The sequence below is a fragment of the Entelurus aequoreus genome, linkage group LG20 (genome assembly GCF_033978785.1).
Source record: "Entelurus aequoreus isolate RoL-2023_Sb linkage group LG20, RoL_Eaeq_v1.1, whole genome shotgun sequence".
Taxonomy (NCBI): Eukaryota; Metazoa; Chordata; class Actinopteri; order Syngnathiformes; family Syngnathidae; genus Entelurus; species Entelurus aequoreus.
The window spans coordinates 27,236,216-27,250,837 of NC_084750.1; the positions used below are offsets into that span (position 1 = coordinate 27,236,216).

The window sequence follows — 14,622 nt, forward strand, 5'->3', positions numbered from 1 at the left end:
ATGATTTATGTCCTAACTTGGGAAGTCCTTCTTTATCATATATCGTTGCCTTTGCACCTGTCAATGTTTACTTTTGTATGCACATTAAATCAACAAAAAATCCTGACTTTGGAGCAATGTTCACAGACTCTAGTATTTGGCTCTCTATTTGATGCAATGGTTTTCCGTATTGGGACCATGATTTATGTCCTAACTTGTTCACCACTCCTTATATGGAAGGTACTTTTTCTTGTTGATGTCTCAAGAAGGATAGAAATACAATAACACGTACACACGTACACACACACACACGCACACACACACACAAACACACACACACACACACACACACACACTTAAACACACACACATGTACGCACGCGCACGCACACTCGTACACTTGGAATATTAGTACACGTGGTGGAATATTACATAATTACACATGGAATACTAGTACACATAGAATATTATACTAGTACACATGGAAATTATACTAGTACATATGAAATATTATACTAGTACTTATAGAATATTATACTAGTACTTATAGAATATTATACTAGTACACATGGAAAAATTACACTAGTAAATATAAAATATTATACTAGTACTGATGGAATATTATACTAGTACACATGGAATATTATACTAGTAAACAGGAAGTATTATACTAGTACTTATGGAATACTATACTAGAACACATGGAAAATTATACTAGTACAGATGGAATATTATACTAGTACATGTGGAAGATTATACTAGTACACATGGTAAATGATACTAGTAAACATGAAATATTATACTAGTACTTATGGAATATTATACTAGTACACATGGAATATTATACTAGTATACATGGAATATTATACTAGTACATACATGTACAATAGTATTCCAGTAAATATAGAATAGTATACTAGTACACAGGGAAAATTATAATAGTAAACATGAAATATTATATTAGTACTTATGGAATATTATACTAGTACACATGGAATATTAGTAAACATGGAATATTATACAAGTACACATGGAATTGTATACTAGTACACATGGAAAATTATACTAGTAAACATTAAATATTATACTAGTACTTATGGAATATTATACTAGTACACATGGATTATTATACTAGTACATACATATACAATAGTATACTAGTAAATACAGAATATTATACTAGTACACATGGAAAATTATACTAGTAAACATGAAATATATTAGTACTTATGGAATGTTATACTAGTACACATGGAATATTACACTAGTACACATGGAATATTACACTAGTACACATGGAATATTATACTAGTACATACATGTACAATAGTATTCCAGTAAATATAGAATATTATACTGGTACACACGATAAATTATACTAGTAAACATGAAATATTATATTAGCACTTATGGAATATTACACCAGTACACATGGAATATTATACTAATACACATGGAATATTAGTACACATGGAATATTATACTAGTACACATGGAAAAGTATACTAGTACACATGGAATATTATACTAGTACACATTAAATATTATACTAGTACGTATGGAATATTATACTAGTACACATGGAATATTATAGTAGTACATACATATACAATATTATACTAGTAAATATAGAATATTATACTAGTACATATGGAAAATTATACTAGTAAACATGAAATATTATATTAGACTCATGGAATATTATACTAGTACAGATGGAATATTATACTAGTACAGATGGAATATTATACTAGTACACATGGAAGATTATACTAGTACACATGGAAAATTATACTAGTACACATGAAATATTATACTAGTACACATGGAATATTATACTAGTACACGTGGAATATTATACTAGTACACATGGAATATTATATTAATACACATGGAAAAAATACACTAGTAAACACGAAATATACTAGTGCAGATGGAATATTATACTAGTACACATGGAATATTATACTAGTACATACATATACAATAGTATACCAGTAAGTATTAAATATTGTACTAGTACACATGGAAAATTATACTAGTAAACTTGAAATATTATATTAGTACTTATGGAATATTATACGAGTACACATGGATTATTAGTACACATGGAATATTATAGAAGTACACATGGAATATTATACTAGTACACACGGAAAATTAGAAGCGTAAACATGAAATATTATATTAGCACTTACGGAATATTACACTAGTACACATGGAATATTATACTAGTACAAACATATGCAATAGTATACGAGTAAATATAGAATATTATACAAGTACACACGGAAAATTATACTAGTAAACATGAAATATTATACTAGTACTTATGGAGTATTATACTAGTACACAAGGAATATTATACTAGTACATACATATACAATAGTATACTAGTAAATATAGAATATTATACTAGTAAATGTGAAATATCATACTAGTACATACATATACAATACTATAGAAGTACATATATAAAGTTATACTCGTACGTGTATAAATTATGTTAGTACATATATACAATATTATACTAGTACAGTGGTTCTCAAAAGTTTTTCACCAAGTACCACCTCAAAAAACACTTGGCTGTCCAAGTACCACCATAATGACCAACATTAAAATACAGTTGCGTAGTAGGCCTAAGTATTCATTAAAAACAAGGCAGAGGTTTTTTTTTCTAACAAGTATATTTAATATTCTTGGCCACTGAAACACTGTACTTGAATAAGGAATCAAATATTTGCCGTACCACTTGATGGAGCCCACGTACCACAGTTCGAAAATCACTGTACCAATACATACACAATGAATAATATATAGAATTAAAATATTATATTACTACATATAGGAAAGCATCCTCCGCAGTGAACAATTGTTTGTGGGTATCACATTCTGTTAAAAAAAAATTGCCGTGTGTATGTATATATATATATATATATATATATATATATATATATATATATATATATATATATATATATATATATATATATATATATATATATATATATACACATACTGTATGTACAAAACACAAAACCAGTGAAGTTGGCACGTTGTGTAAATCGTGAACAAAAACAGAATAATATTATTTGCTAATCCTTTTCAACCTATATTCAATTGAGTAGACTGCAAAGACAAGATATTTAATGTTTGAACTGGAAAACTTAATTTTTTGCAAATATTAGCTCATTTAGAATTTGATGCGTGCAACGTTTCAAAAAAGCTGGCACAAGTGGCAAAAAAGACTGAGAAAGTTGAGGAATGCTCATCAAACACTTATTTGGAACATCCCACAGGTGAACAGGCTAATTGGGAACAGGTGGGTGCCATGATTGGGTATAAAAGCAGCTTCCATGAAATGCTCAGTCATTCACAAACAAGGATGGGGCGAGGGTCACCACTTTGTGAACAAATGCGTGAGCAAATTGTTGAACAGTTTAAGAAAAACCTTTCTCAACCAGCTATTGCAAGGAATTTAGGGATTTCACCATCTACGGTCCGTAATATCATCAAAAGGTTCAGAGAATCTGTAGAAATCACTGCACGTAAGTGATGATATTACGTACCTTCGATCCCTCAGGCTGTACTGCATAAAAAAATGACATCAGAGTGTAAAGGATATCACCACATGGGCTCAGGAACACTTCAGAAAACCACTGTCAGTAACTACAGTTTGTCGCTACATCTGTAAGTGAAAGTTAAAACTCTACTATGCAAAGCCAAAGCCATTTACCAACAACACCCAGAAACGCCGGCGGCTTCGCTGGGCCCGAGTTCATCTAAGATGGACTGATGCAAAGTGGAAATGTGTTCTGTGGTCTGACGAGTCCACATTTCAAATTGTTTTTGGAAACTGTGGACGTTGTGTCCTCCGGACCAAAGAGGAAAAGAACCATCCGGATTGTTATAGGCACAAAGTTGAAAAGCCAGCATGTGTGATGGTATGGGGGTGTATTAGTGCCCAAGGCATGGGTAACTTACACATCTGTGAAGGCACCATTAATGCTGAAAGGTACATACAGGTTTTGGAGCAACATATGTTGCCATCCAAGCAACGTTATCATGGACGCCCCTGCTTATTTCAGCAAGACAATGCCAAGCCATGTGTTACAACAGCGTGGCTTTGTAGTAAAAGAGTGCGGGTACTAGACTGGCCTGCCTGTAGTCCAGACCTGTCTCCCATTGAAAATGTGTGGCACATTGTTGAACAACTTAAGCTGTACGTCAAGCAAGAATGGGAAATAATTCCCCCTGAAAAGCTTCAAAAATTGGTCTCCTCAGTTCCCAAACGTTTACTGAGTGTTGTTAAAAGGAAAGGCCATGTAACACAGTGGTAAAAATGCCCCTGTGCCAACTTTTTTGCAATGTGTTGCTGCCATTAAATTCTAAGTTAATCATTTTTTGCTAAACAAAATTAAGTTTCTCAGTTTGAACATTAAATATCTTGTCTTTGCAGTCTAATCAATTGAATATAAGTTGAAAAGGATTTGCAAATAATTGTATTCTGTTTTTATTTACCATTTACACAACGTGCCAACTTCACTGGTTTTGGGTTTTATAGAAAAGCATCCTCCGCAGTGAATAATTGTTTTTGGGTTACACATTCTGTAAAAAAATTGACCATGTGTGTATATGTATATACATACTGTACTGTGTGTGTGTGTATATATATATATATATACATTATATATACGTATAATATATACATATACATATATATGTATACATATATATATATATATATATATATATATATATATATATATATATATATATATATATATATATATATATATATATATATATATATATAATATATATACAGTACATATATATATGTATATATATACACATCCATCCATCCGTTTTCTACCGCTTGTCCCTATTTATATATATACATACATACATACACTGTACACACACACACACACACACACATACAGTATATACATGTACATATATACATACATAGACATATATGTACATATATAGAAATATATATACATACATACACACACACACATACATACATATATACACATATACATACATACATACTGTATATACACATATATACATACATATACATACACATATATTCATATATATACGCACATGTATATATATACACATATATACAGTACATACATATATACATACACACATGTATACATACATACGTGTATATTTATATATACACATACATATATACATACCTACATACATATATACCCATACATAAGTATGGATATATAATTATGTTTAAGTTCTCCAATGTGTCTTTTTTTTGTCGCACCGAGAGCAGCTGTGGAAATTGTGTTTGGTTTATGAACAGCTTGCACAGACGTCCCCTCGGTGTTGTTTTATTGACTAGAAGATAAGCTCGTGTGCTGCCAAACTCCACAAATAGATTGCATATCCCAGTAAAACATGTGTGTTTTACCAAAGAGTGAAGCGGAGAGCTTCATTTGGCTGAAGAAGACAAGACAGTCCTATCTATCCCTCCATCCATCCCTCTATCTATCTGGCAGGCTGAGGGACTTTGGCAGTCCTCCTCCCAGTGGGCAGATGGTGAGACCACAGGCCTCCGCGCACATTCGGGAGCTTGGACTTCCGCTGGGAGCTGAAGGTGGGCACCAAAAGTAAAGATGGCGCCAAGCCGTCCTCCCAAAGACCGAGGGACAGTTTCATCAAAAATGCTTTCCTGTACTAACAACCTGTTGGCTTGTTCTTTGCGACACTTATCCAAAAGAAGGGAGTATCCGAATATATATATATATATATATATATATATATATATATATATATATATATATATATATATATATATATATATATATATATATATATACACACATATACATATATGTATACACACATATATACATACATTATATACACATATATACATACATATATACATACACACACACATTTATACACACATATAGATAGATAGATAGATAGATAGATAGATAGATAGATAGATAGATAGATAGATAGATAGATAGATAGATAGATAGATAGATAGATAGATAGATAGATAGATAGATAGATAGATAGATAGATAGATAGATAGATAGATAGATAGATAGATAGATAGATAGATAGATAGATAGATAGATAGATAGATAGATAGATAGATAGATAGATAGATAGATAGATAGATAGATAGATAGATAGATATATAGATAGATAGATAGATAGATAGATAGATAGATAGATAGATAGATAGATAGATAGATAGATAGTACTTTATATATATACACACACACACATATATATATACACAGTATATAGCTTATACATATGTGTACATATTATATTAATACAATGATTATATAATTAATATAATTGGATAATAAGAGTATGTAAAAGTTTGACTCCTACTTTGTTTACTTCCGTGACAACCTCCTTAAAGTTTTATAATCAATCAGAAATATCAAGCTGCTAAAATGTGCCTAACATGGAATAAGGGTTTTGCATTTTTCCCATCAGGCATTGTAATGGATTTAAATGGGAGTCATTGTGAATTTTTTATAGTGCATGGACGTTGTTAATAATATCCACAAAGTTCAGTGAGCAGGTTGTGTTGTGTGACCATCATTTTGTGTTGGTTGGATTTAATTATTTTTTCACCATGACTAGGAAAGGTTGTTTGCACTGAGTCATGAAAGTAATGCTGCATATGTCCTCTGGGAAAGGTTACTGACCACTACTTGGTGGCATAATAGCAGCATCAAAATAATTGCCAGACCAATATCTTCTTATTAGTAACATTCTTTATTAAATTCATGACTTTTCACGGGTCAGATTGAAGACATCAGCAGGTTGTAGTTTGGACTGCCTTTTTTTTGTTCTTTTCAGGACATTTTGGCTGTTCTGGGCCATTATTTTGCAAGGTAGATCAAGGTCAAGGTGGACTTTTTTTTCTATAGCACAATTTTACCTACTCAGTGGCCTAGTGGTTAGAGTGTCCGCCCTGAGATCGGTAGGTTGTGAGTTCAAACCCCGGCCGAGTCATACCAAAGACTATAAAAATGGGACCCATTACCTCCCTGCTTGGCACTCAGCATCAAGGGTTGGAATTGGGGGTTAAATCACCAAAAATGATTCCCGGGCGCGGCACCGCTGCTGCCCACTGCTCCCCTCACCTCCCAGGGGGTGATCAAGGGGATGGGTCAAATGCAGAGGACAAATTTCACCACACCTAGTGTGTGTGACAATCATTGGTACTTTAACTTTAACTTAACTTTAAAAACAGACTACTTCCCCAAAGTGCTGTACAGATTACAATAGAGAGTTAAAAGGTTAAAAATAATAATAATCGCAGTAAATACAGAATATTGTATGCATAAAACGCAGTTCAAATGCATACCAACAGTGCAAAATAACCCCAAGAGGTAAAAGATTAAAAATAATAAAAATCGCAATAAGTACAGAACATTCTATATGTAAAACACAGTAAACATAAAAATGTCAATACATTTGTCCAGCCCAGTTTGTGTGAAAGGCCGATGTAATTGAGGTTTTTTTAAGAAAATGTAAAAGTATCGAGAGACCAAATATGTTCATATTAATTTTTAACCCTTTGAAGGCCTTTTAAACACACGATGTCACAGTTTTCAATTTGTTTACATTTGCGTAACATGAGCCTTCAAAAAGGTCCGAATCTAAAAAAAATTAAAAAAAAATCAATAATGTTTGATGTTTTTGTTTAGGACTAAAAATATGAATATAAAATACAAAATATAAAAATATGAATCTGGGAAATACTGTCCAAAAACCCCAGTAGATCCTGTAGCAGAAGACAAATGAGAGAGAGAACAGATGCTAAAAGTGATTGCTGCCTGTTTGGGAAAAGATCCAGTTCATTTTCATCGATTTTTAGATTGATTACACGAGCCCCTTCAGAAAATTATGGGATGTACGTGATTTGCAGGACTGAACATGTTGGCCTCACAAAAGGGAGTTAACTTCTTTTTACACTTGTATGGCAGTAAGGGGAGTTAAATGTTGATTTTAAAGTAAAAATCACTTAACAAAAAGTTGTTTTAATAAAAATACAAATCCCCAACAAAAAGATGAAAACAAAATAAACCTCGCATAAAGCGGAAATGCATGTTTTTGTGGAAGTGTTTTGCAAAAGTCAGTTTGAGCCAAACAATCATCTATTTCCTTCGGAATAAGTTGTTATGCAGTATCGTATTTATTCTTTTTATTTCCTGATTTCATTAAAAACTAAAAATTTAGTTTTTTTATCAGCCAGCTAACTTATTTGGAAAGTTGAGAAGTAAGAAAACACGCAACCAAACATCCCACCTGTCAATCAAAGATGTTACCATGGTTACCCAACAATCAAATATGACACCATAGTTACCCGTCAATCAAAGATGTTACCAAAGTGACCCTTCATTCAAAGATGTTACCATAGTTACCTGTCAGTCAAAGCTGTTAGCATAGTTACCTGTCAATCAAAGACGTCATAATAGTGACCTTTCAATCAACAATGTTACCAATATGTTACCATAGTTACTTGTCAAACAGAGATCTTAGCATATTTACCCGTCAAAGATGTTACCATTGCTACCAGTCAATCAAAGATGTTACCATAGTGACCAGTCAGTCAAAGATATTACCAGTTACGAGTCAGTCAAAGATGTCATTATAGTGACCCTTCAATCAACAATGTTACCATAGTTACCAGTCAATAATGTTACCATAGTTACTTGTCAAACATAGATCTTAGCATAGTTACCCGTCAAAGATGTTACCATTGCTACCAGTCAATCAAAGATGTTACCATAGTGACCAGTCAGTCAAAGATATTACCAGAGTTACGAGTCAGTCAAAGATGGCATTATTGTGACCCTTCAATCAACAATGTTACCATAGTTACCAGTCAATATGTTACCATAGTTACATGTCAAACAGGGATGTTAGCATAGTTACCCATCAAATATGTTACCATTGCTACCTGCTATCCGTCAATCAAAGATGTTACCATTGCTACCCGTCAATCAAAGATGTTACCATAGCGACCCGTCAGTCAAAGATATTTCCATTGCTCCCCGTCAATCAAAGATGTCACCAGAGTTACGAGTCAATCAAGGATGTGTCCATAGTGTCCCTTCAATCAACGACGTTACCATAGTGACCCTTCATTCAAAGGTGTTACCATAGTGACCCTTCATTCAAAGGTGTTACCATTGTAACCTGTCAATCAAATATGTTACCATAGTAACCTGTCAATCAAATATGTTACCATAGTAACCGGTCAATCAAACATGATACCAAAGTTACTATCAATCAGATGTTACCATAGCTACCGTCAATCAAATGTGTTGCCATCCATACCCGTCAATGAAAGAAGTTACCGTAGTTACTATCAACAATGTTACCGTAGCTATTTGTCAATCAAAGATGTTACCATAGTTATCCGTCAATCAACGATGCTACCTTGGCTACCCCTCAATCAAAGATGTTACTATAGTTAGCCGCCAATCAAAGATGTTACCATAGTTACTTGTCAAGCAGAGATGTTATCATAGCTACCCGTCAATCAAAAGCTCTTACCATAGTTACCCATCATTTAAAGATGTTACCATAGCTACCTGTCAATCAAAGATGTTACCATTGCCACTCGTCAATTAACATTTTTTTACCATAGCGACCATCAATCAAAGATGTCACCATAGCGACCCGTCAATCAAAGATGTCACCATAGTTACTTGTCAATCAAAGACGTTACCATAGTTACCTATGTTGGTGACTGACCTCCAGCCTCTGGCGTGCACGTGACTTCCAGCTGCCTTCCCTGTGCCCGTCACGCATGCAAAAAGCGCCACAGCCGCCTGTCGCCACCTCCCAGTACCAAGCCCCAACAGCGTCCCACGACCGCCTACACACGCCAACCAACCAAGCAGCAACGCCCTCCCCCCCAACGTGTGACAATCACCGCTTGTTCACCCTGAGTCTCCGACATTCACTGCACTGAGGGCCACAAAGGGCTATACTGTCCACTCCGCCCCCCCCCGCGATGAAGACTTGTGTCCTGTCCCTGACACTGTAGAAGTTGAAGTTTATTTCATTGAAGAAAGATGGTGGCTATCACTAATAAGTGGAGGGCGGCTACAAGACGCCCAGGTGAGGTGCACGAGCCCACCTGTGACATTTCATTCCAACATGGGATTGACCACTCGTGTGATTAATCCCATAAAAATTGATCGCATTAATCACAAACTCACTTAGGTTAATCATGCAATTTATTTTGAGCGGTCAGTGGTCAGATCAATAATACGTCAGTACAAAAATGAGTGAGTCCGACTGGTGGTCTCGCTGGCAAATGTCACTGCAAAATACATCCTGGTAGAACTCCAGATAAAACTCTTGGCAAGTTTGGTGCAAATAAATGACGTGCAGTCAAGTAAAATGTTTAAAAACGTTCCTTGGTGACAGGAAAATTGCATTTGTGTCTTTTCTTCAGATAACTTTATTTATACAAGCACCTGTGGTTAAAACAAGTCACTTGACAGCCTTAGTTTTATTATAATTTACAAACCAAATAATACTTTACATTAGGGATGTGCGATGACGCTGATTTTCTTTCCAATCCGATACACAGTATAATTCAAGCTCCGATACTTTGTGCAAATACCCAAATGTCTGCTAACATTTTAAAAGTTGGGTATTTTTAAATAACATATCTAAAATAAAAACAACTGTAAAAATGTAAGGAGAAAAAAAAGAGCAAAAAAATCTGAATTTAATGAGGAAAAAGCAAAACATTTTAGACCCATGAAATTAATTAATATACTTTTGTCTTTCAAAATATATATATATATATATATATATATATATATATATATATATATATATATATATATATATATATATATATATATATATATATATATATATATACACACACATATATATACACACACATATATATATATATATATATATATATATATATATATATATATATATATATATATATATATATATATATATATATATATATATATATATATATATACATACATATATATACACACACACACACACACATATGTGTATATGTATATATATATATGTAAATATATATATATACACATACTGTATATACACATACATATACATACATATATACATATGTACATACATATATATTATACATATATACACACATATATAAATACACATACATATGTATATATACACATATATATATGTATATACACATAAATACGTATATATATACATATGTACAGTATATATACGTATGTATATACCTATGTATATATACACATATATACGTATATATGTACATACACTACCATTCAAAAGTTTGGGGTCACCCAAACAATTTTGTGGAATAGCCTTCATTTCTAAGAACAAGAATAGACTGTCGAGTTTCAGATGAAAGTTCTCTTTTTCTGGCCATTTTGAGCGTTTAATTGACCCCACAAATGTGATGCTCCAGAAACTCAATCTGCTCAAAGGAAGGTCAGTTTTGTAGCTTCTGTAACGAGCTAAACTGTTTTCAGATGTGTGAACATGATTGCACAAGGGTTTTCTAATCATCAATTAGCCTTCTGAGCCAATGAGCAAACACATTGTACCATTAGAACACTGGAGTGATAGTTGCTGGAAATGGGCCTCTATACACCTATGTAGATATTGCACCAAAAACCAGACATTTGCAGCTAGAATAGTCATTTACCACATTAGCAATGTATAGAGTGTATTTCTTTAAAGTTAAGACTAGTTTAAAGTTATCTTCATTGAAAAGTACAGTGCTTTTCCTTCAAAAATAAGGACATTTCAATGTGACCCCAAACTTTTGAACGGTAGTGTATGAATATATACACATATATACGTATATATGTACACATGCATATATACACATATATACGTATATATGTACATACGTATATATATATACATATATACAAATATACACACATATGCATATGTATATATATATATACACACACATATATACATACCGCATACATACATACATATATATATACATACATTTTTACATACATATATATATACATATACATACATGTATACATATATAAATACATGTATACATATATAAATACATACATATGTATATATACTTATGTATACATACACAAACATATATATATAAATGATAAATGCGTTATACTTGTATAGCGCTTTTCTACCTTCAAGGTACTCAAAGCGCTTTGACAGTATTTCCACATTCACCCATTCACACACACATTCACACACTGATGGCGGGAGCTGCCATGCAAGGCGCTAACCAGCAGCCATCAGAGGCAAAGGGTGAAGTGTCTTGCCCAAGGACACAACGGACGTGACTAGGAAGGTAGAAGGTGGGAATTGAACCCCAGTAACCAGCAACACTCCGATTGCTGGCACAGCCACTCTACCAACTTCGCCATATACATACATATACACGTACACATGTATATACAAATACACATACATACATAAATATATATATACGGATATATTTGTGGTTTTAGCTTTTTTTTTTTTTTTTTTTTTTATAAAAATATAAAAATTGTCCTCCCCTTTCAAAAAATAAGCTCTCAAAATAAATAAAAATTAAATATACCTAAAATATAAACAACGTTTAGTTAGTTAATAATACAATTTTTAAAAACAATTAATTTAAGTAGGAAAAATGACAACAACAATAACAAACACTGTTAAATGTGTAACTGAACATTCATATTTTTGTACGGGCAGAATTTTTGACACACTGTTATGCAGTTACACAATCGTATTATTGATTTTATTCTATTCTTACAAAAAAACAGTAACATTGTAAGAAAAACGAGCAAAAAAAAAAAGGTATTTTATGAGAAAAGCTGAAATGTTCTGACTAATAATTAATAATAAGATGACTAGTCATTAATAATACGAAACTATCACGATATCTGGTTTCAGAATCTCCTCTCTGGTCAACAAAAGCACCATGAAGATTCTAGCGGGAACTCTCATTCAACCCTTTTTCGACTACGCATGCACCTCCTGGTACCCCAGCACCTCCAAAACCCTCAAATCAAGACTCCAAACATCCCAGAACAAGCTAGTCAGATTACTTCTAGACCTCCACCCCAGATCACACCTCACTCCAACCCACTTCTCCAAAGTGGGCTGGCTCAGGGTGGAGGACAGAGTAAAACAACTTGCACTGAGCCTTGTCTATAAAATCCGCTACACCTCCCTGAAGCCGAAGTACATGTCAAACTACTTCCTTAACGTAAATGACCGCCATAACCACAACACCAGGGGGAGCTCCACAAACCACGTTAAACCCAGATTCCGATCTAGCAAAGGTCTTAACTCATTCTCCTTCTATGCCACATCAATATGGAATGCGCTCCCAACAGGTGTAAAAGAAAGTGCATCTCTATATTCCTTCAAAACCGCACTAAAAGAACACCTCCAGGCAGCTACAACCCTAGCCCAGGGATCGGCAACCCAAAATGTTGAAAGAGCCACATTGGACCAAAAATACAAAAACAAATCTGTCTGGAGCCGCAACAAATTAGAAGCCATAATACAAACAGATAGTGTGTCATGAGATATACATTGAATTAAGATGACTTAAAGGAAACTAAATGAGCTCAAATATAGCTACAAATGAGGCATAATGATGCAATATGTACATATAGCTAGCCTAAATAGCATGTTAGCATCGATTAGCTTGCAGTCATGCAGTGACCAAATATGTCTGATTAGCACTCCACACAAGTCAATAACATCAACAAAACTCACCTTTGTGTATTCACGCACAACGTTAAAAGTTTGGCGGACAAAATGAGACAGAAAAAGAAGTGGCATAAAACACGTCCTAGAAAGTCGGAGAAAGTTATACATTGTAAACAAACTAAGGTGAGTTCAAGGACCGCCAAAATTAGTAGGACAAAACGGCGCTCGCCAAATACTCGAATCAGTGAAGCATGTTTAATACAAACAGTGTGCTTTATAACAATTAGGGAGGTTTGTGTCATGTTTGTCCTCCTACAGTAACCATATTAAAACAAAAAAAATATATTTTTTCCCCTCATCTTTTTCCATTTTTCATACATTTTTGAAAAAGCTTCAGAGAGCCACTAGGGCGGCGCTAAAGAGCCGCATGCGGCTCTAGAGCCGCGGGTTGCCGACCCCTGCCCTAGCCTAACCCCCTCCACCCTCCCCCCGCCACATCCCACCTCCCCGGATTGTAAATAATCAAATATATATACTTGTTCTCATGCTTTCTGAGCTCACTATGGTCACCGCTCGCTGTACATATCCTACCAAGTGAGACCTACACTGTTACAATGTCCATGATATAATTGTTGATGACTGAAGTATGCTGATAGCAACCCAACCTAACCCCCCCCCCCCCCCGCACCTCCCACCCCGCGGATTGTAAATAATGTAAATAATTCAATGTATATACTCTGATGATTAACTTGTGTGATGACTGTATTATGCTGATAGTATATGTATATTTGTACCATGAATTGATTAACGTGGACCCCGACTTAAACTAGTTGAAAAACTTATCTGTGGTCAATTGTACGGAATATGTACTGTACTGTGCAATCTACTAATAAAAGTTTCAATCAATCAATCAAA

At 33.8% G+C, this 14,622-nt stretch overlaps 1 protein-coding gene across 7 annotated transcripts in view; it reads right to left on the reverse strand.

The window, feature by feature from the left end:
• Positions 1 to 14,622, reverse strand: part of mag (myelin associated glycoprotein) — a 55,403-nt gene that overhangs the window by 35,967 nt on the left and 4,814 nt on the right. Inside the window, exon 1 of one of the 7 annotated variants that reach the window (XM_062029859.1) lies at positions 9,743 to 9,874. The exons of the other annotated variants lie outside the window; for them this stretch is intronic. The gene's annotated coding sequence lies outside the window, so the exon portion shown is untranslated. Of the gene's footprint in view, positions 1 to 9,742; positions 9,875 to 14,622 lie in introns of those variants that run through there. 7 annotated transcript variants of the gene reach the window in all.